The sequence below is a fragment of the Hibiscus syriacus genome, unplaced genomic scaffold, assembly GCF_006381635.1.
Source record: "Hibiscus syriacus cultivar Baekdansim isolate YM2019G1 unplaced genomic scaffold, ASM638163v2 tig00110009_pilon, whole genome shotgun sequence".
NCBI classification, from domain to species: domain Eukaryota; kingdom Viridiplantae; phylum Streptophyta; class Magnoliopsida; order Malvales; family Malvaceae; genus Hibiscus; species Hibiscus syriacus.
Window position 1 is genome coordinate 1,387,510 of NW_024062561.1, and position 23,391 is coordinate 1,410,900.

The 23,391-nt window shown below is 34.0% G+C and overlaps 1 non-coding gene and 1 pseudogene across 1 annotated transcript; one reads left to right on the top strand and one right to left on the bottom strand.

Moving 5' to 3' along the window:
* The first annotated feature begins 304 nt into the window (after positions 1 to 304).
* On the top strand, positions 305 to 416 carry LOC120212296. The gene has a single exon (XR_005524682.1). It is a non-coding gene; the product is annotated as a small nucleolar RNA R71 (small nucleolar RNA).
* Positions 417 to 8,536: 8,120 nt separating this feature from the next.
* LOC120212244 lies at positions 8,537 to 20,043 on the bottom strand (annotated as a pseudogene).
* Between the last annotated feature and the right edge of the window lie 3,348 nt (positions 20,044 to 23,391).

Consider the following 23,391-nt stretch of genomic DNA (forward strand, 5'->3'; position numbering starts at 1 on the left):
ACTAGTTGCCTTCACTTCCTTTACCTTATTAGAGTGTTGTAAGTTTTTCAACATATTAGTGATAGCTAAGAGTTGAGTGGACACATAGTCCTTGGTATCTAACTCGAATGCCCAAAGTATTTATCTCCTAGTTCTAAGCCTTGAGGAAGGAAATTGATAGTCATTGTTAGCAATTCTATCAAAAATAGCAAATGACTTAGTAGGTGAATTATCAAGTAATGTCCCATTTACTGAGGCATTGAGCATCATACTCGTGTGGGCATTGACTCCATTATAAAACATAACTACTTGAATCCAGTCTTGAAAACCATGATTAGAACATTTACGAAGAAAACCCTTATAACGATCCCAACATTCATACATATATTCATCACCGTCTTGGCGAAAGGATATTATTTCATTCCTTAGCTGAGTGTTCATGTTTGGCGGGTTATAGCGTAATAGAAAACTTTTACAAAGATATGCCCATGACTCCATCAAACCGGATAGAACACCAATCAACCAAGCCCTTTCTCGGTCATGCAAAGAGTATGGAAATAACTTTAATTTCAACACATCCTCATTAACTCCTTGTTGGCGGAAAAAATACAAACCGCTAAAAAGTTGCGAATATGCTGCCTAGCATCTTCAGTTGGCATGCCCCCAAATTGCCCTATAGAATTCAACATATTGAAAATCACAGGTTTGAGCTCAAAAAAGGTTGTTTGAATTTTGGGTGCCATAATTCCATGATTCAAATCATCTCACGAATAACACAAGGCTTATTAGCAAGCCTAGCATTGTGGAATACCTCGGCATTTTGATCGCCTTCCTCTTGACCAATGCCCTGGTTCCCAATTTGATACATATTTGCTTGAGCATGTCTCCTTTTCCTAAAAAGTATCTAAATCTCATGTTCAATTGGTTCTAATGGCTCGTCAGAATGTCTCCTGGTCATACACCAGGTAAGCCTGAAAAAGAATAAAGCAAAATAGCAAGTAAATTGTACCAAATAAAGAAGCAAAATAAAATGCTTTGGCAAACTAATTAACTTCACGTTGTCAATCCCCAGTAATGACGGCAAAAACTTGTTGCATGTTGTGAGTACTAATAAATTATACACAAATGATGTGCAAATATACACAATTGCAATAAGTAATATAATGATAAGTAAGTATAGTCTTCGGGGATTGGTGGAAATCATGAGATTGACCAAGCCACTACACTAATTTATCTAAGTTTATAAATGATGTATACACTGATGATGCTTCGACAATGGAGATGTGAGGGTGAATGGAATGATGGGAAATGAATGTTATTGTGTCATGGCAAGAGAACAGTTTATAATGAGAAACGATGAAAATGCCAAGGAAAAAATTACAAATAAATGGAATAGCTTGATAATCCTCATATGGGAAACTACTTCAAGAATGAATGGTGGGGAGTCACTTAAGAAGTTGAAAAGTTATCTTTCTAGCTGATCTAGTCTTCTAATGCTTTGCTTGTTTGATAGAGTTTGCTAAAAGTGTCCTCGTTATCTCTAATCTAAGAACCTAACATAATAATGCCACGGCATCTCCTCTTAGACTCAACTATGGCAACCTATACTATTGAAGACGCACTACCCCTCTTAGTCGTTGAAATCCTATCTTAGTCTCTCTCAAGTACTAAGGGATTATGTTATAGTGATTAACTATACCCTTTTGCTTATGTTAATCATACTGAAGTTTCTTTCAAATACTTAAGAATTAGTGACTAGATTTCTCTCGAACATCTAGTCTTCATCTAAGAAATGGACACTCTCATGCCTCCTACAATCTTAGAAGATAAAGCACACATAAACAAAATAAGTAAAAACAAAAAGATAAACATTCATCAACCATTAAAATAAAATTTCAAGTATCAATCGAATGAACCCCACCAAATATAGCTTAGTTCATAGTGTGGTTCGAACAAACCATGGAGTATACCCAATCGTTCATTTAGCCTTGCAACCCAAATAAAGTTTGAAACTTTAAAAATAGAGCAAAGGCTGGAGAAGAAAGCACTAGATGTGCACAGCCGACACTTCCTTCAAGCCACCACGAACGACTATAGCGCGAGCTCTATCATATGCTTCGCCACTCCCTCGAGCATCACTAATGGAGGAACACCAATAAAAATTGATAAAGGAGAAAACAAGAGTTCTTGTGCATTAATGGAGGTAGATAAAATGGATAAGATGATGATTTTCAAGATTGTCTCTCTCTTGTGAGGTGCCCTTATAAATAAAATATGTAAGGGTATTCTTGGGAAATTTTGTACCCAAAATACCCATCATACCCCCAAATTAATTCCTTCTGCGTGAAGTTTATCTCCATAGGTGGCAGTGTACCCCATTCAAAAGGTTACAATAAGTAGACATGTGCTTTGACAGTTGTCCTCTTGTGAAAATATCTCTTTGTCTTTTTTTGCACCATAAATGTCAAGGCATTGTTGTCTACTTCAGCAACATGCGGTGCCAAGAAATTCTTCTCAACTTGCCCTATGCTCCTTGTTTCCTACACATCACTAGCCAACCACACCTTTCCCATCATATAGCACCTTAACAAAGTAAAAATAACGCAACCACCACAAATGCAACTACATGAATCTAAAATGACCTATATGAACCCTTAGACGAACAATAACTTGAGTGAAAGGCCTTAAAAGTAGCCTTTTTACGGAGTTATCAGGTATTCTTCAACAATGATTTTCAATTGAATCTAAAGCTTGTCCAAACTAGGATTTAGTCTTCACATCGATAAGGAAATCATAAGTGGTAACTTTGCTCACAACATGTTCACTACAAGCAATGTCATGCACAACATCATTTCGATCATCAATGACAATTATATCTTTTCTGTTATACTCAGGGAATCGAATTCTCTTCTTCTCGAATCTGTTATCATTTTCTTCTCAAATCCGTTATATATGAAAAAAAAATAACAATTTTATGCTCTCAAAACCGTTATGCCCACAGTTGTTTTATTCCATACAAAATACTTCTTTACCATGAAAGAAAAAATAATAGTTTGTCTTCTATAATTGTTAAATCCTATAAAATATAAAACTTGATAATCTTTCTTTTCCCTTTCATCAGAATAAGAGAGCTCTTACAAATTTCCGTACCTCTACCTTCCACAACCTTAATCTGGTGTTGCGATCCAACAACGAAATTTCATATTTCAAAGATATCATTATCATGATCGATTCAAATATCTCAGACACTCTGGTACCAATTTGTTAGAAGATGATGACATGCATAATGATCGGCCAATAAAATAGACACCAAGATTTTACGTGGAAAACCTTTTGGGGAAAACCACGACAGAATAGGAGAAAATTCACTAATGTCAATAGAAGAAGAATACAAGAGGATTCCTAATGGATAACCTAATCTCTAACCCTAATTCTTAATATCTATTTATAGGGATAGATATTTAATTAAAAAATGAAACTTATAAAGTAAATCCACTCAAAGTAACTTTTCTACATAAAAGAAAATAAAGTTTTCTACTTTTAATCAAACTAGGTTTATTAAATTCCCAATTAATTTGTGTCATTTCAAATTTGAATCAAACTCTAACAGATATAAATTACGATAACAACAATCAAAATTAAACTAAATAATAAATGAATTAAAATTTTAAAGTATATGTATAGATTCAAAGTTAAATATTAGAAAAACGAATGCATCCAACTTACTTCAATGCCTAATTCCATATATAATTATTTTAATGATTCTATATATTTGAATTTGAATAAAATTATGGGTAAGCTATATGGATTATCTCTTATGTTTTCGGTCTGATCGATTTTGATCACCGATTTTTAAAAGATTGGTTTTAGTCTTTGTCTGTTCAGTTTTAATCCTTCAGTCGTTAACTGTTGATCTCTTAATGGAACTGTTACGAAGCAATTAATTTTTTCTTCTTTTCCTACTTCTCCTTCTCATTCTCCTTCTCCTTCCTTCTCCTTCTCCTTCTCCTTCTCCTTCTCCTTCTCCTTCTCCTTCTCCTTCTCCTTCTCCTTCTCCTTCTCCTTCTCCTTCTCCTTCTCCTTCTCCTTCTCCTTCTCCTTCTTCTTCACATTTATCACAAGTTGCAAGCAAGATAGCCATAAGTTCTTCTCCTGGCTTCTTGTACTTCAATCACACTCCAAGCACAAACCTCCCATAAATGATCTAGTTTTTAATTCTTTTGATGCTGGCACTGTCCATGGTGAAATAACCATATGAAAAGAAAGATCATGTTTTCATGTTTAAATTATGACAACAAGTTGAAGTTATGGAGGCTTCTGTTTTTTCTACTACCTAATGCGGATTTTGGATCGCAATGATACAAACATCATTGGAATATTAATTTCTTTGATTAGGCAGTTTTCAAACCACTCATACAAAAACTTTAAATTTTCACCTCTTTGTAACTCTGAGTTCATGGCAAAGTGGGTATCTATCGAGTTTAAGATCCAAGCCAAGAAGTATTGAATTGATATGAAGATTAATAGTAATAGTTTCAGTATCCTTTTTAAATTTTGAGCTTGTGACATAGCTTGAAAAATAGTTTGAAGATCTCGTTCTTCATTCTTTTGATGCTGACATTGTTCATGGAAGGTTTGTGTTTGGAGCTTGGTTGAAGTACGGGGAAAAGGGGAAGACCAAAAGAAGAAGTAAAAGAAGACACATATTTTATTAATTTTTAATTTTCATATGACACTTTGTTAAGGACCAAAGACCGCTTTTGTTTTTAAACTAGTGACCAAAAATCAATCAGAAAAAATATAAGAGATCACTTATATATTTTATTTTAAAATAGATTGATCGAAAACATAAGGGGTCATTTTATATAGTTTACCTTAAAATTATATATAGGGTAACAATATTTACTTCTAGTATATTAAATTTATGATTATGAAAATCATATGATATATTAAATTATATTTTTTAACTATAAAATTAATATCTTTTAAAATAATTTTATCTAATTTACATTAAATTTTAATCTCAATCAATCATTTAAGTTACGGAATTTTTCAATCAGCCTATTAAATTAATTTTTGGGTAAAGTATAGTAATGGTCACTGAACTTTTCTGAAGCTTGCATTTAGGTCCCCCAACTTTTAAAACTTGCAATACAGTCCTCCAACATTTAGTCTGTTTGCAATATGGTCCCCGACGTAACCGGTCGTTTGACGCCATTACAATGTCGTTAGAAGAAGACGACGCGGCAATCCTCCAACATTTAGTCTGTTTGCAATATGGCCACTGAACGTTTCAGGCATTTGCATTTAGGTCCCCCAATTTTTAAAACTTATAACACAAACCTCAATTTTATTCTAAACCCTAAATTCCAAAATAATTCAATTACATTTTAAACCCCAAATTCTAAAATACTTTAATTTAAGGTTTAGAATATAATTGAAGTATTTTGGAATTTGGGTTTAGAATGTAATTGAAGTGTTTTGGAATTTTGAACATGAATTTTCTATTTGATAGTGTACTTCAATATAAATTTAAGGTTTGTTGCATGCACATCCAACGGCTGCCGCACTTTGAACATGAAAAGTGCACCTATCACGTTTATTGCATAAACCGTTGAAGTAAAAGTAACAATGTCAATTTCTCTTATTCGTAGCTGCCACACTTTGGTATGACAATCCAATAGGTTTGGATGGAACTTGAGCATGCACATCCAACGGCTGCGAAAATAGTAAAGAGTTTTACTTCATAGGACTACAACATATAGCAAGCAATAACTAAAATAAACCAAGAATATCAATTAATAACTCATTCAAAAGGAGGACTTAATAAATAAAGGGAAAGAGGTTCGGTCATAGTCACTCCAAAAGCTAAGGCGTCAAATGGGTTGTTTAAGATAGGCATTAGATGCCAAGTACAACATTACCAATTGTAAATGCATTAATGGACGACCCTTTTAACATATAATTGCTTTTAATGCTCCATGTTTAATGTTCCTCAATAACCAAACATGATTAGAATCTAAAGCAGATAGCGGAACTAAAATCATATAACCCCATAATTCTTGTAAATTCATGACATATCAGCAATAAAAGACATTGTAAAACATAGAGAACACTGCAACAAACATATATATGCCATAAATGAAGGTGCAAATGTGCAATGACCGGGCAACATATCAAGTAGCTGCTCCAAATATACTACCCTGTCATGATGCCTTTCAAGTTGCATGCATCCAGAATTGTCTTCTAAAGCTATAATTCAATACATATTCAACTGTAAAATTTCCAAAACATGTAAAAAAATCCAATTCGTTCACGATATATCAGTCCCATAATCAACATGAACTTATTAAAAAGAATACGAGCTCACAGGATGCCGAAAATCACATATCGAATCAATACAATTCCCAGTAAACTAGTACCAGTAATCTCTCGGATTGAGCCTGGCGATTTCACTATGTCGGTACTCACAACCAATTCCATGATTTAAAGAAAAACCAAACAAGAAGATCAAAAAAATTTAGCCTAGGACCCTCTTTCACTTATATTCTGATGGGCTGAATATCTTTCATAAGGAGTACTAAAAGTTTTTTATTAAGAAAATTAGATGTTTTAGTTCAAAACTAACACTGAATATCCAAATCCTTAACATGCAATTCCATAAATATAAAAATTTCAACAAAAAACACACAATGCGAGCTGAAAATGGGAAAGTGCAAAAGAGGAAAAGCTTACTTCCGGAGAGCCCAAAAGAGAAAATAAATACCTTCTTGAAAGTGAGGGGAGAGACTAAGAAATAAACGCAATCGGTGTTGTATTTCAGCAATTCTACCTCCATTTTTTCTTTGTAAATAAAAAGCTAAAAGACATAGCACTGCTTGGGTTTACAATTTTACATGGCGGAAAACTAAAAAATAAAAACCAAACGAGAGTGCATGTGAGCGAAAGAGACAGAGAGGTGAAGGCGATGTTTGGGATTTCATTATACTTGGTCATCTGTTGGAAAATCTTTAACCACAAGGATTAAACAAAAAAATTATTATATGTAATTTATACAAAATAATTACAGCTTTGTTGGTGACTTTTAACAATGATACTTAGTTCATCTTAGTAGTATTTGTCAACTCTGCATTTCTAACCCTATTTTTTTCTCACAAGCATTTCATCAAACATCTATGCTTCAATTGAGATGACATGTATCTAACATACACCTTGAATCGTTGATGGTCCCGATAGCCCATTGGTCGGGTCTTCTCTCAATGGACCCTTATTCAAGTCAACACCTCCACAGAATTCAAAGTTGGATTAGAATTTCCCATGCATCCCCGACTGAAAAGTTACGTTGGAAATGAGAAGATAGAAGCGAAAAAGGAAATTCAAGATCGAAAAGGAATTTGGGGTTTATAATCAAATTGAGGACTGTGTTGCAAGTTTAAAAGTTGGGGGACCTAAATGCAAGTGCCTGAAAATTTCAGTGACCATATTGCAAACATATTAACGATAGTGTAATAGTGTCAAACGGTCGGTTACATCGGGGATCATATTCCAATCGGACTAAATGTTAGAAGCTTGTATTGCAAGTTTTAAAAGTTGGGGTACCTAAATGCAATTGTCAAAAAAGTTCAGTGACCATTACTATACTTTACCCTTAATTTTTTATTATCTTATTGTGTTTAGTTTTTTCTTTTTTTACATTTCAATTTAGATTTATATATACAAAATTCATACACAAGAGTCGACAATATCACTTATAAGCTTCTGAATATTTTATTTATTGACTATTATGATTTATTTTTATTATATTATATAAAAATAAATATATTTCTATTAATATATACATTGAACAAGCTAAAAATCACTTTTTTACATAGTACTTAAATTATCTCATAACCCCTTTAAACCCTTAATAGAAAATATTATACATTTAAATATAATCAAATCAACATAACCTAAATTCCAAATTATTATAACAATAGTATCAACTAAACTGAAAATTAATGATGTATTCAAAATTAATTATATACTTATAAAATTTGTTAGTTAAAAGACTTAACCTTTTATAAACAAAGATTTGATGGTTAAATTATAGAGGTACCTTACAAAAGACTAGATGGTTAGCTTATAAGGCTTCCTTACTAGTAGTTTTGTTATGTGACATCCTAATTTAATATCAATTTAAGAGTTTTAACATAAAACATTATCATGTTCAACCTAAAAAGTTTATACAAATTTGTAATATTTTCATTTGCAACAAAAAACGTTAAGAGAAATGTAATATTTTCAATTACAACCGAAACATTAATCTATTTAACCTAAAAATTACATTCTCAGTAACATTTTCGATCAATTTATACCATTTTTTAGCCTTATATTAACAAATTATATTTTAGAATTGGCCTAATGTAAAAATGTCCAAACTATATCTAAAGTTAATTTTATGTGCATAAAGAATTTTTCGTTAAAAGTATATGTTAACGTTTTCAATGCTGCACTTTTAAATACCTGAACAAAACCGTTAACACCATTAAATTTGACCGTGAACATTGGAGTGCTACTATCTGGCATTATCATAAACATTAATATCCAAAATCTATTGTCTATACAGCCATGGTTGACTTAAACCATCAAGTCTAGTATAAATTCCTCTTCTATAATATACCCGAAAAATCTGCTGTAAGACAAACTAATCCGTAAATAACTTAGATCACTAAGTACCCAAAAAATACACTTGGACCACCTTTTCCGCATTACCTCCCTCCCTTCTGTCTCTACTTGTAAGGAAAGAGTCAAGTAGGAAAAAACACACACACAAAAACCATTAATCTTGGAGCTTTCCAAGAGTTCCACTGCATCCAAGGGAGAAAACTCTACCAATTTCAGGGCCCTTTTGTGTGTGTGTGTGTGTGTATTCTCATCTATCGTCTGTTTTGAACTTCAAGGACTACATAGATTCTTTAGATCTTCTTCCTTGGCATACCAATTTGGTATTATCTTTACCAGATGGGGGTGAAGATCCTTGTACGCATTTCGGATGGTCCCTTCTGCAACTCCCGTAGCAAATGAAATATCTGCATCCATCACATGTTACCATCAAAAGTGTGCATTTTTCATAGAACAATAGTAGCAGCTCAAATTTTGAAGACACTGTTTTTTTATTTCTTAATTGACAATGTCATAAGCAGCCATGTCTGATAAGTCGATAGTAGAAGCTAAATGCAATATTCAGAACGGTATCAAGAAGGAAAATAGCACATAATAGATGGTGAAACATCTTTATTTCTACTTAACAAGTATGGTGGGAAAATCAAACCTCTAAGAGGCTTCTTATCATCTGAAAGCTGTGTTATAATATAAATAACAGCGGCTGCAATCGATATTGGGCTTCGCCTGTAAAATTATTTAAATTGTTAGAAGATACATATAGCAACTAGTATAAGTGGAAAAAAACCGTTAAAGATATACACAAGAGATCAGATGTCTCGATAACAATCCCAAGCCCTGACTCTCAAGATCATCCCCAAAAGTTTCTTGCTTCTCATGCATCAGTACCTCATAGTCCACCTCCATAATAATAGTCTCTAAAGCATAAGGCAATTGTTGCAAAATCTCAAGCATAATTGTATGTCTATATAATCAACAAGCATAATTTGCCTAATCATGTCAGTTGCTCAACCGAAAATACAGTCCATAAAGAATTATTCAACTCAGAGGATAGTGAGTTGATTTTTTAAAGTAAAAGTCTTAAACAGTAGTTTCAGTTTAGGCTCACATCTATATGATGTTTCCATAGTTACTACCTTATATCAAATTCCTCCGACTTCTGAACTGATTCTTGGGCAGCTTTAACTGTTTGATTATTCATACCAAGGTTGGAACAAAACCGCCTCTGATAATTAAAGAAATTAAAGTCAGTAGCAAGCATAAACGAATAAATACATTATTAAACAATGGAAATTCACCCTTCCAACTATATGGAAAAAAACATAGTTGTTTACGAAAGCACTGTAATAATTTTTGTTTCCCTAATGCAATAAAGGGAACTCACCATGAAGTCACCAGCATGTATGGTTCCCATCTCCACAGACTGGCCATTCTCCAGTCCAAGTTGTTTCACTATGTAGTCTTTTGCTCAGCCAATTTCTTTCTTGGTGGCTCTATTGGCAACAGAACAAATTTCTAATTGAAATCCACAGGTTCAGGGAAGCTCATACACATTAAGCAAGATAAATCACAGAACATCCAGATGTTAAAAGAATCTTAGTATGTACCCTTGACAGTGCGTGGCTTGTCCTCTTGTCTACAAGCAATATATAGGCAAGCAGCCAACAATGCATCTTGATTTCTTCCTCTGCTAGACTTCTGATCTTCCACCTTCTTATATATCTCATTGGCTCGGTCCTTGAGTCAGTGGAAAAAAGGCCCATAAATTATATGCACATGAAAATTGATGAAAGAGTAAAGAATAAAAGTCATCAAGCTAAAATTTAAATATAATACACAATGGTTCTTTTCATTAATAGGAAAACCTCTAAATATGACTTAGACAATAGCCTCAATTATAAAATAATTTTCTTTTAGAAGCACAAAAAAATTGTTTTTTTTATAGGAATTGAAGGCCCCGTTAAAAACCCCCTTCATGATTAAGGAACTCAATGAATTCCTTAATCAGAGGAAGGAGGAAAAGAGTGCCTTATACTTCATTAATAAAAGATACATAAGATTTACAACATCAAGATAAAACCCTTACAAACAAACCTAAGAACCCAAAATAAAATACCCCTAAAACACACTGAAATTAGCCAATCCCAGACTTAGCCAACCCATCAGCCTCTATATTGGCTGTCCTAACACCCTCCACTTCTTTAAGCTTAACCGCTATATCCCTGACAATAAAGGCATAGAGATCAGGACACAAAGTTCCATTCTTAACCCATTCCACTACCATTTTACAATCTGATTCTATAATCAACCGACCCTTAATACCTCCTCTCACTGAATCAAAGAAATATAATCCCTTCTGGACAGCCTTTAACTCCATCAAAGTAGGTGGACCAGGACCCGTAGCCTCCTTAAAAGAGCCTAATAGAAGACCTTCATCATCTTTAAGAATACCCACAATTCCACTGCTCTTCCAATCAGAACTGGTAGCTGCATCCACATTCAATTTGACAAAGCCCTTAGGAGGGGGGACTAAGGGATCGTAGAGACAATCGATTTGTTTAGAGGGTAACATGAATCCCCAAGGGAAGGGTCACTGATAAGAGAATCCATATAAGAGTCTGCAAACTTATCTAAGAACCAAGATGCAAGCCTTACTCTTGCTAAGAAAAAATAAGTTAGTCTGGTTTAACTTCCCTCTTTCGAAGACAATATCATTTCTAACTTTCCAAACAGTCCAAATAACAACAGCCGGAATAAAGTTCCAAATAGCAGAACTAGAATTTAGTTCTTCCCAAGCTAGGAGGAAGTTTTGCGCATTTTCTTGAAAAACCAAACTAATACTCCAATACTGCACAAATTTGTTCAAAAGTGACCACACGACAGAACAAGAGAAAAATAAATGAGAAGAAGATTCATCAACCAAATTACATAGAGGACAAGAAATATCTACAATACCCGTAACCCCTCTTTTAACCAGTTCAGTCCTCACTGGCAGCTTTTTAAGAACCACCTGCCACATAAAAAAACTCAACTCTTGGTAGCACCAATCCTTTCCACAAAATTTTCTTCCAAAAAGAATTCTCCTGGGAAGCCAAGGAACAAATCTTCACACATGAATTTACAGAATAAACACCAGCCCATTTTCCTTTCCAGATCAGACCATCGATGGCCTCTTTAGACAGACAGAAATTAGAAATGATTCATCAGATTAGCCCACTGTTCAAATTCCCAATCTGCCAAACTCCTCCTCAACTGAATATTCCAAATCCATCCCAAAGAACTAAACTCGCCAAATTCAATTAATTGTCAGTGGCTCAAATTTGTATGGCGGTCATTGGAAGACGATATTTGAAAAGCAGATTACAAGGGGTAGCAGTAAACAAGAAATTGTCAGTGGCTTTAAGGAAGAAACTTTTCAAAATTAAAAGCTGATTCCAATATAAGTTTTTAAAAGTGGGGGAAGTGAATTTCCAATTCCTAACTACCGCAAAGAATTATTCCTGGCACAGTTCGTTAGTAACACATTATTTTACTTTTTCTGAAAGCTTTCACATAAAACTAATAACAAAAAGGCATAGTAAAGAAATTATTGACAGGATGTCTCGCTCCCTCTCCAATTGTTACTCAAATATTTCCGAAAATATAGAACATTTTATCCTGGCATTCTATGAAGTCGCAACATTCTTCGGTTACCTAATCCTACTAGTAGTAAATAGACGACTTTTAGTTTTTATACAGCAGAAATACTGTATAACTATCGTTATAAAATTTGTCAAAAAATATGTAAGATAATAAATATATAAAAGAATAGCGAATGATTTTCTAGTAACTTTTCCTTATTTATTAATAATAAGATCTAGTTACATATTAGAAGTCTATTTAATAAATCACATCTACCAAACAATTTTGTCCAGTAAACAAGTACTTCCTTGCCCAGCCACCAACCCTAACATTATTCTTTTTCCTCATGGTAAGGTGACTAAGAGCAGAGAAGCTTATTTGATCTTTCAACTCATGAACAGGATTGGATGTTTAAATTCACAACTTATTTTTTTATCATGCGTAGACAGGGACTCTGGGAGCGAGCTGCAGCTGCTATGGTAACTTTTATAAGCATTTCAAGTTTTCAACTCATGCACAAGATTAGTGTGTTTTATATTTGTAATTCATTTCTGCTCATGCACAGATTGGGGAAAGGGAGAGATACAATAGGTATGACAAAAGCCATGAATTTTACTGTAATTCACTCTTATCAAAAGTGTAGGAAACTTAAAATTATATATACAAGCCTAAGCCTTATCTTAGGCAACTTCTAAACTAGGTAATAGACTAATTCTAGTAATAAAAAGAATCCCTTAGATTTAGAGATACTAACTAGATAGAATATTTACAAACCCAACTCAATCTTCTCAACTTAGGTAACTAATCTCTGACACTCCCCCTCAAGCTGGGAGCATAGATATCTTCCATCATCAGCTTGCCTGTTAACTTCTTAAAATACTTACCAAGTTGTCCCTTGGAAAGTATGACTGCAACTTGAAATGTCAAGTTTCTCTTTTATGAAATGTCTATCCACTTCAACATGTTTTGTTCTATCATGTTGAACTGGATTATGACCAATGTTGATTGCTAACTTGTTATCACAGTAGAGTTTCATTGGTCCATTCCACTTTATCTTCAAGTTTTCTAAAATAATCTTCAGTCATAATAACTCACAAATTCCCAATGCCATAGCTCGAAAATTAGCTTCTGCACTTGATCTAGCCAACACATTCTGCTTTTTGCTTCTCCAAGTAACTAAGTTTCCTCCACAGAAAGTGCAATAGCATGAGGTTGACCTTCTATCAATTATGGATCATGCATATTCTGCAACTATGTATGCTTCTAGAGTCAAGTTCCCCCCTCTTCTAAATAGAATTCCTTTGCCTGGTGTACCCTTCAAGTACTGCAAAATTTGGACTACAACCCTTAGGTGTGATTCCTTGGGATTGTGCATAAATTGGCTCACAACCCCTACAACATATGCTATGTCTGGTCTGGTGTGTGACAAACAGATAAGCTTTCCCACTAGTCTCTGAAAAAAACTTCTATCAACTGCCATATCATCCTCCTTTGAGTCTCCAAGCTTGTGATCGACTTCTATAGGAGTTTCTGCTGGTTTACTTCCTAATTTTCCAATTTCTTTCAACAAGTCCAATGTATACTTCTACATAGATATAAAAATCCCTTGTGAGTGAGCTACCTCAATACCAAGGGAGTATTTTTAATCTTCCAAGGTCCTTCACTTCAAACTCCTTTATAAGACACTTCTTTAAATTAAAAATTCCTTCAAAAACATTACCTGTAACAATTATATCATCTACATACACCAACAGTGCAGTTACTCCCCCCTGAAGGAGAGCATTTCACCAATAGAGCATGACACCTTGAATCTGTTTGAAGCCTTGTTTTAGCATTACTTTAGTAAATCTCTCAAACCAAGCTCTTGGGGACTGTTTTAGTTCATAAAGAGCTTTTCTCAATTTACACATTGTTTGTCCAGTATTCGAATCAAATCCTGGTGGAATATCCATGTAAACTTCTTCAAGGTCACCATGCAAAAAAGCATTCTTGATATCAAACTGCTGTAAATCTCATCCTTGAATAACTGCTAAGGACAGTAGAACCCTTACTGTGTTTATCTTTGCAACAGGGGCAAAAGTTTCAAGATACTCAATTCCATAGGTTTGAGAGTACCCCTTTGCCATCAATCTTGCTTTGTACCTTTCTAGAGAACCATCTGATTTATACTTAACAGTAAATACCCATATGCATCCTACTGTTCTTTTCCCTTCTGGCAGCTTCACTAAATCTCGTGTCTTATTCTTCTCCAGTGCCTCCATTTCCCCATTCATAGCCTTTTTCCAGTTTTCATTTTCTAATACCTCAGATACTGTTTTAGGAATAGCAATGTCATTTAGGCTAATAAGGAAGGTTCTGTAACTGGGGGACAGGTTTTTGTAGGTAAAAAACAGATAGGTAGGATGTTTGGTGGTGCAGATTCTTTTTCTTTTTCTAATAGCAATGGAAAATTCAAAATCAGAAGCAGATATAGTATTTTCAGCATCATTTTGTTCAGAAGGACAAGTAGTGTCCTGAATATTGGGCTATGATGTATTAATGTTTGGTTGAGGAGTATTAGGTTCTGATTGGGGAGAGGATGAAGTAGAAGCAGGCTGGGTTTCTGTCTGTGTTTCTGTAGAATGTATAGGTATAGATGTAGATGTAGGAAATCAACAAGGGGCTGAAGTAAAAACAAATTTGCATCCTTATCTTCCCCTGAAGATAAGGAACTGTAAAATAAAGAGATGTAAAATAATTCTCTTTTTCCACAAAAGTAACATCAGGATAAATGTAGTATTTTCTTGTAAGAGGGTGGTAAAACTTGTAGCCCTTTTGAGTGGAGGAATACACAAGAAAAATATATTTTAATGCCCTTGGATCAAGTTTCCCTCGGCCTTGAGAATGAATATGAACAAAAGCAACACACCCAAATACCCTTGGTTTTAGGTTAACAGATGGATTTGGAAAGAACTTTGTAAGAGTTTGAAGGGGACTTTGGGATTCAAGAACTTTAGTGGGTAGTCTGTTTATCATGTAAGTGGCAATTAACACAGCTTCCCCCCACTACCTTTTAGGGACATTGTTTTGAAATAAAATGGCTCTAATTATGGCAAGAAGATGTCCATTCTTTCTTTCTGCTACTCCATTTTGTTGGGAAGTGTTTACACAAGAGGACTCATGTATAATACCTCTTTCTAAGAAATAAGGAGACATGACTTGATTAAAGTAGTCCTTGGCATTGTCTGATCTGATTCATTTTATTTTAGCCCCAAACTGAGTCTTGATCATGGTGTAAAAGGTTTTATAAGTAAAGGTAACATCAGACTTCTATTTTAGTAGATATATCCAAGTAAACTGAGTACAATCGTCTATAAAAGACACAAGCCATCTAGCCCAAGTTATGTTAGGAATAGTGGAAGCCCCCAAACATCATTGTGGATAAGGGTAAAGTGATTGTTGGTTCGTTTATTACTTGATGGAAAAGAGGAATGTTTATGCTTTGCAAATTCACAAACTTCACAATGAAATTCTTCAACATTTAAGGAATTACACAAGGAAGAAAACATAGTTTTTAAGAGTCTAAAAGATGGGTGAACAAGGCGAAAGTGATGTAACCAAATTTGGTCATTATTGGTTGTAGATTTGGATAAAAAAGACAATGGTTGAGTATTAAAAACTCTAACTGGTTCACTAAGGTCTTCAAGGTAGTATAAGCCATTTATTTCCCTAGCACGCCTAATCATCCTCTTCGTTTCTTTTCCTGAAAAATACATTGTGTAAGATGAGATAAGGCTAGTAAATAATTTTGGCACATGTAGAACATTTTTAAGCAATAGATTTTTACTGATGCCAATATCTCCTTAGCCAGCAACCATTATCATAATACCATATGCAACTGTGATTTTCTTGTTGCTAGAGCATGGTATATAGGTGAGGAAGTTCAGTGAAGAATTGGTCATGTGATCAGTGGCTCCTGAGTCAATTACCCAGGAGTTTTGGGTAGGTATGTGGGTAGATGATTCTAAGGCATTAGAACTCTGAGAAGAGAAGGAAGATATACCTGAGAAAACTAAATTGCATGTACCTGCAGAGGATTGTTTTTCTAAGGATTCCAGTAGGTTCTTCAATTTTTCTACTTCTTCTCGGTTGAATTCAACAGATTGTTTATCAGACTCCTTAGCCACATGTTTAGTTGCATAAGCTTTGCTTTGTCCTCTTGTTGAACCTCCTTTCTCTGTGAAGTTCTTATTTGCAGTCTGAGGCTTTCCATGCAACTCCAACATTTCTCTTTGGTGTGACGAGGTTTTTTGTAGTAAGTACACCATAAGGAGTCCTTGTTAACCATCCTTGTTCCTTCATTGCCTTCAATATTCTGCTACTCCATACGATTTGGTCCCTCAGGAACAACCCTAGTAACCAAGCTGAGCTTTCTACTTGATTATTTTCAACCACCATCACTCTTCTTCTTCTTTCTTTAGCACGAATGATAGCACTAGTTTCATTCAGTGAGGGCAAGTCTTCTTTTCCTAGAATCTGGACCCTTATTGCATCAAATTATATATTTAGTCCAGCAAGAAAATTATAAATCCTATCTTTTTCTACAAACCTTTTTAGGATTGCTGCATCCTCACTACATTTCATCTGAATGCATTGATAGCGGTTCATTTCCTGCCACAGATTCTTCATAATATTAGAATACTCTGTTATAGATTTGCTTCCTTGTTTAGTGGCTGAAATCTCTCTTTATTTCATAAATTTGGGCAGCATATCGAACATTTGAATAGGTTTGTTTTACAGCTTCCCATATCTCTTGGGTTGTTCCAAGAAACATGCAGGTGTCACTAATTTCAGGCACCATTGAATTCCACAACCAAGCCTCAAATCTGGGATCTCCTTCCTTTGGACCCGTCTCAAGGAGATGACTTAGTTTACCTCTCCCTTTTAGGAAAGTTTGAACCAGTTGAGACCACTTAAGGTAGTTTTTTCCATTTAACCTATAAGAGGCTTGTATGTTTTGTAAGTCACTTATCGAATTAGAGTGACTTCCATCACCCATTGTGCCTCCTTGAGCAGTTTCTGCACTGCTGAAATCACCCATATCGCCTATATTTTGCTGATTAGGTGTCATACTCTCTTAAGAACCATGAAAAGAAACTCAACAAGGAGATTAAGACCCAAAAACGACTAGCTCTGATACCATGACAAAAGCCATGAATTTTATAGTAATTCGCTCTTATTAAACGTGTAGGAAACTTACAATTATATATACAAACCTAAGCATTATCTTAGGTAACTTCTAAACTAGGTAAGAGACTAATTCTAGTAATAAAAAGAATCTCTTAGATTTAGGGATACTAACTAGATAAAATATTTATAAATCCAACTCAATCTTCTTAACTTAGGTAACTAATCTCTGATGAGGTATGATAATGTTTGAATGTATTTTAGGCTTTCAACATGACACATAAGCCTTTAATGATTTTATAATATTTTATTATTTCAGATTTATTTAATAACTTCTAGATATATTATGGATGGCTAGGGTTATTAGTTATTTTTAGGGTTTAAATCAAGGCATATAAGTAAAGCTTTACTTGCAAGAAAGCCTAAAAACTGTACTTTCTAGAAGAAACCATATACAAATAAGTTGTAGGCTTTACCGCCAACATTCTCTTCGTATTCTTATCTTTGAATAAATAAAGAAAAATTAGAGATTTGCTATAACCCTAATGATACGTTTGAAAGGAGTATCATTTATTACTCATGTTTGTGCACATTTTAGTACATGAGTTAGCAATAAACTAACTTTGTAACTTTTAGCCACTCACATGGTTTCGTTTGGATAAAGTGAAGAAATAAATATTGCTTATTTTGAATAGTTATTATTTTTTTACTTGAGTTTTTACTTATCTTTCTAATATCAAGTTCAGATTTGTACTAATTCTTCTTTATGTTTTAACAAACTACTTTCAAACTCATGTAACTAAGTTTTTCTCCTTATGTTATTACTTGTGTACAAAACATTAGCATGAGTTTTCTTAGGTTCCATCTTTCCTATCAGATTTTCAGTCAAAATTCTTTTACAGTTGATTTTCTACAACCCTAAGCTTTAAGGAAGAGAAAATCAATGTCAAGAACAGAATTGGCTGCATTTCAAGTTTCAACGGGCAACTGAAGAATTATCAAATGCAATTTATGCTTGAATGCAATGGGAAAACGTCTAGGGCTATAAATAAAGCTTTATTTGCAAGAAAACTTAGTAACTTGCAAGTTGAAGGCTTTACAACCAACATATCTATCTCATTATCATCTTTGAATTAATAAGGAAAAACTAGAGATTTTCTCTAACCTAAGTTTCCTTGAGTTCCATCTTTCCTATTCATTTTTCAGTCAGAATTCGTTATTCAAGAGTATAACTTGTTCCAAGCTGGCCAATTTATCACAAATGTGTTTGTAGAGATATTCTATTTCAAACAAGTGATTCTTATAAAGCTCTTCATGATGCATTTTTAACTTTCTTATAACTTAGTGTTGTTTCCGACATGATAAACTCTTGCTTTGGTCTACGGTAGCAGTGCAAACTAGTATCAAGAATATACACATACAACATACTAAAATAACAAAGTAGATCAAACCTATGCATATGTTCATGACACCAATCCATAGTAATAGAATGAAACATCATATATGATTCAAACGACAATCAGTAGCATACCTTGATGGTTGCAACTAGGCCCAACCTGAAACATAAAAATTCTCCAAATAAGTGACGTTAAATAGTATACTACCATCACTCGAGCATAAAACTTCACTTCATGAAGAAAGGGTATGGGAGGTGAATAGTAATGCAAATCTTAAGCCTAAAAAAACATAATGGTACTTGAAAGCCAGTATAAAAAACCGTTTGTAAATTAATCACATATATTTCTATAGAAAAATGCAATCCTAATATTTAGTTGGATTGCATCAAGCCAAACTCAACATTCTAACAGTCAGTCAGATCACATCAGACTCAACAGAGAACACCATATTTGTCTAATTCATACAATTAGATACCAGTCTGATTCTGCTTAAGAAAAATAAATGAAAAGGCATTACACTTTCCAATTATTGCAATGACAATCATTGTAAATTTCCTAGGATCTTCCCTCAATCTTTGTTCAACAATTTCTTATGAACAAACAAGAGACACAAAAATTGCATCAAGATTGTTTTCAACAACAAATCAAAATCCCTTAAAATGTCTAAGCATGTGCACTCATTTATCTTTAGAAGCAACGGACAAACTGAACTCACCTAACTTATTTAGTTCAATAAAAACAAAACTCAAACAATTCACAAGATCCGTAACCCTATCATCCAGTTTTCTCCCATGATGACCAGTCAAACAACCTTCATAATACCTTCCTAAAACAAAATCCAAAAACCCAGCCATAAAAATCAAATACCTGTCAGCCATGGTAGCAATGGTCTTAAAAGCGACAATCAACCCCCTATCCGGATTCGACCCCCGGTTCTGCCACCGGCCTAAGGAAGACGAGAGGAACTCACCAGAAGCACCGTTAGGCTTAGCGATAACAGTGGATAAACCGCCATCCGCCAAAAGCGGGTTGGTGGGACCACCAACACGGACAGGATCGTTATCGCCCGACTCGTTTGCGAACGTTCTCCACTCCGACGTCTCATCGATGGAGTGTGACTCTAAAACTAACCCGCACTCCGAACACACAGTGTCGCCGGCCGAGTGGTCGAAAACCACCTCCGCTGCCGCTTGCAGTCCGAACAATAAACGTCCCCCATCCCCGGAGCACTAACCCTTTCTTTCTTGGCTTTCTTCTCTTGTGGTTTTCGTTATAAAATTGTTTAAAGATGTAAATGCAAAAGCCTGTTAGGTTAAATTATTAGTTTATAGTATTTGCATTTTATTTATTCAGTGTCCCTTTTTTCTCTTCCGTACTTCCTAGGAAAATATTTGTTTTTATAGTTTATGAGTATATTATTTATTTATAATTTTTTTTTAAATACTAATCAAGGTTAAAAGTATAATTTTATTTGTAAGAGTTAATTATATCATATGTTCTTAAAGTATGGTAGTTATTTTAAATCAATCTTTAAATTTTTAAATATTTTAATTTCATTCCTAAAGTATGATTATCATTCTAAATTAGTCCTCAAACTTTTGAATATTTCAATTTCATCCTTAAACTATGGCATTCATTCTAAATTAATTCCTAAACTTTTTAAGCATTCCAATTTCATCCCGAACTATACACATATACTAATCACATCCTTTGTTAATAAAATCGTTATGTCAAGTTATATTATTATATGTTTGAGAGAAAAAAACAAAATTTAGGTTAAATTATGGTTGAAATTAACTACATATTTGCATGAATTTGGAGATGAAATTGAAATATTCAAAAGTTTGGGGACCAATTTAGAAAGAGAGTCATAGTTTAGGGATGAAATTGACATCTTTAAAAGTTTAAGGACCAATCTAAAATGAAGGTTATAGTTTAGGGATATATGATGCAATTAACTCTATTTATAAATAAGGTACAAATATTTAGTCACTCAAATTTCATTATATAATTTTTAACTATTAAACTTTTAAGAAAATATATTTTATTGTAGGAACCAAACGATTTCAATGATTAAAATGATGATTGTTATTGTTATAGATATTCGGTTCGAGCACCAACGACTCATGGTATTTGAGAGTCTTTAAAACAAATACTACCACTATTTATTATAAAAAAATATGGTAAGTCATCAAAACGGTCAAATTGCGTGTTCTCAAATACCCTAAACCAAATAAATGAGTTTAATGACTATACAAATTTTGATTCTTTACCAATTGCTTATTCTATTGACTTGGATTCACCTTCTCCACATAGACACATGCGTGCCTATGTTCAATTTACTATGTGCAATTTCTATTGTACTAAAAAACTCATTTTATCTATTTTTTATCAAAGAAAAAACTTTCATAAGGGAGAGGAAAATAATTATAGTAAAAATAGGGCAATGAAAATAAAATAAGCAAGGTTCAAGGATAAAAGGTAACATAAATCCTAAATTGAAGAAACTAATAGAATAAGAAAAAATATATAAGGCGGTCGTTGATTGTATCATGCAAAAGTCTTACTAGAAGCGTTAAAGGGTCTGATATTAGAAAAGTTTCATTGGAGAAAACTTTTCTCGGCCAATGGGAGGGGGATTTAATCACCAGTGGAACTCCAATGACTGTGAAGACCTTGACGAACAACTGAAGTAGCAATAGAATGAGCCTCAAAGGTCATTTGAAGAGATCTACTTTCTTCTTGTCATAACAAAAAACACAAACAAGAAAGCAACATATAGAAACTAAAGCCTCCTTCGAACCCTTTGAGAAACAACTAACAAAGGGGAAACATGACTCATAGCATGAATTTCACTCTCAAGGAAGAACCAGAAGATGTCAAAGGAATTTCTCCAACCCAACAAGCCTATGATCCTCTCTATGAACAACCAACAAAAGGCTCGCATGTGGCCCCTAGACCAGAATAAAAGTGTGACAAAGAAGGGGAAAAAAGGATCGACAAATTCTGATCAGCACCTAACGATGTCAAGGTCATTAGGAAAGAGAGCCTCGAAAATGCAAAATGATAGAGAAAACAATTAAAAAAATATTTGAGAGAAAATATCATGTTTACTTTCCAATGCTTTTGTTAAGTCAATCAATCAAGAGTGTAAACAAGAGGGGAGTGAATTGATACAAAATATTTTAGTGGAAGTTTTTGTTAGGAATTAAAAAATTGACACGTGATTTTAGAGTGCTTCAACTTTTAAACTTAATCTATATTCATTACATTAGTTATCCACATTAAGAATTTCATTGTAATGGCTGGAATTCTGAGTCAACGTATGAGAGTTGACTTGGGACAACCGTGGACCAGTTTAGTTGTTTAATTGGACCTTTGAGGTATATTAGGCCTCATTTGGGTTAGAATTGAACCGAATTGAACCGACTTGATCCTAAAGAAGAGATTTTTATGAGAGTTTAAAGATGGAGAGACTAAAAGGGTAATTAACACATTGAAGATTTTTATGGTTGATTTAAGGTGATTTAGGGTGATGTCATCATCCATATTATGGGGAAATGCTTCATTTTCACTCACTTTCTTTTATGCTTCTTCTTCCAAAAACCTTATTCTCATTCCTTTTGATGCTAAGCTTCATCACATCATCATTAAGAGTAAATCTTAGCTTCTTCAAGGTAAGAAACATTCCAAGAATTTCATGGGCTTCAATATGAGAGTCATATTGCTCATATGTGAAGACATGAGCTTGGGAGAGGTTAGGAGGGTTTAAGCTTAGGGCTTGTTAGAAGAGTTTCTAGAGTATATAATTGTCTATAAATTCATCTTTAGCCTTTATTTGATCATTTTGACTAATTATAAGTATCTTTTAGTGTTGTTTGATTAGTAAAAGAGAAGGGAAAGCCCCCTAGACCTAGAGGCAAGGAGAAGATTGGTAGAACTTGAGCAAAGAGCCTTCTTTGGTTGATTTTGAACAAGGTAGTGTATCTCCATCCTTTGTTGTATCGTGACTATCATAAAGATGATGTCTTGTAGTAGTTTATAGCCTTAGTTTATAGCCTTCAACCATGTTCTAAATGATATGCATGAATTATGACTTGGCTGTTTGATTTTGATGTTTTGCATAGGTTATTTATCTACTAAATGAACACATAAGACCCCCTTAGTCTTTAGGAATGTTATTTGTCCTTAATGGTGATCTGTAGAAGGGATTTGGGGTTTATTTTCAAGCCTTCGAATTCATTTTCTAGGCTTTGGTATCGATGCCCCATTTTAAATATAGAACTTCAAAGCTTAAATCGATATCGATACTTTATGAGTATAAATACCCATCGGGTGATAACGATACTAGCATGGGAGTATCAACACACGTTTTCAGTAAATCCATTTTGAGGTTTGTTTTAGCATCAATATCGAGGGATCGTGTTGATATTCAAAAGTTAGGTATCGATACCAACAAGATAAAATAGGTTATGGGCCTTGTTTAAGATGTGACATGTTTATAGTTGTCCAAGTGGCCTTAGTGGCATTTGTGATTATACATGTGCGGTGACTATATATATGGCCA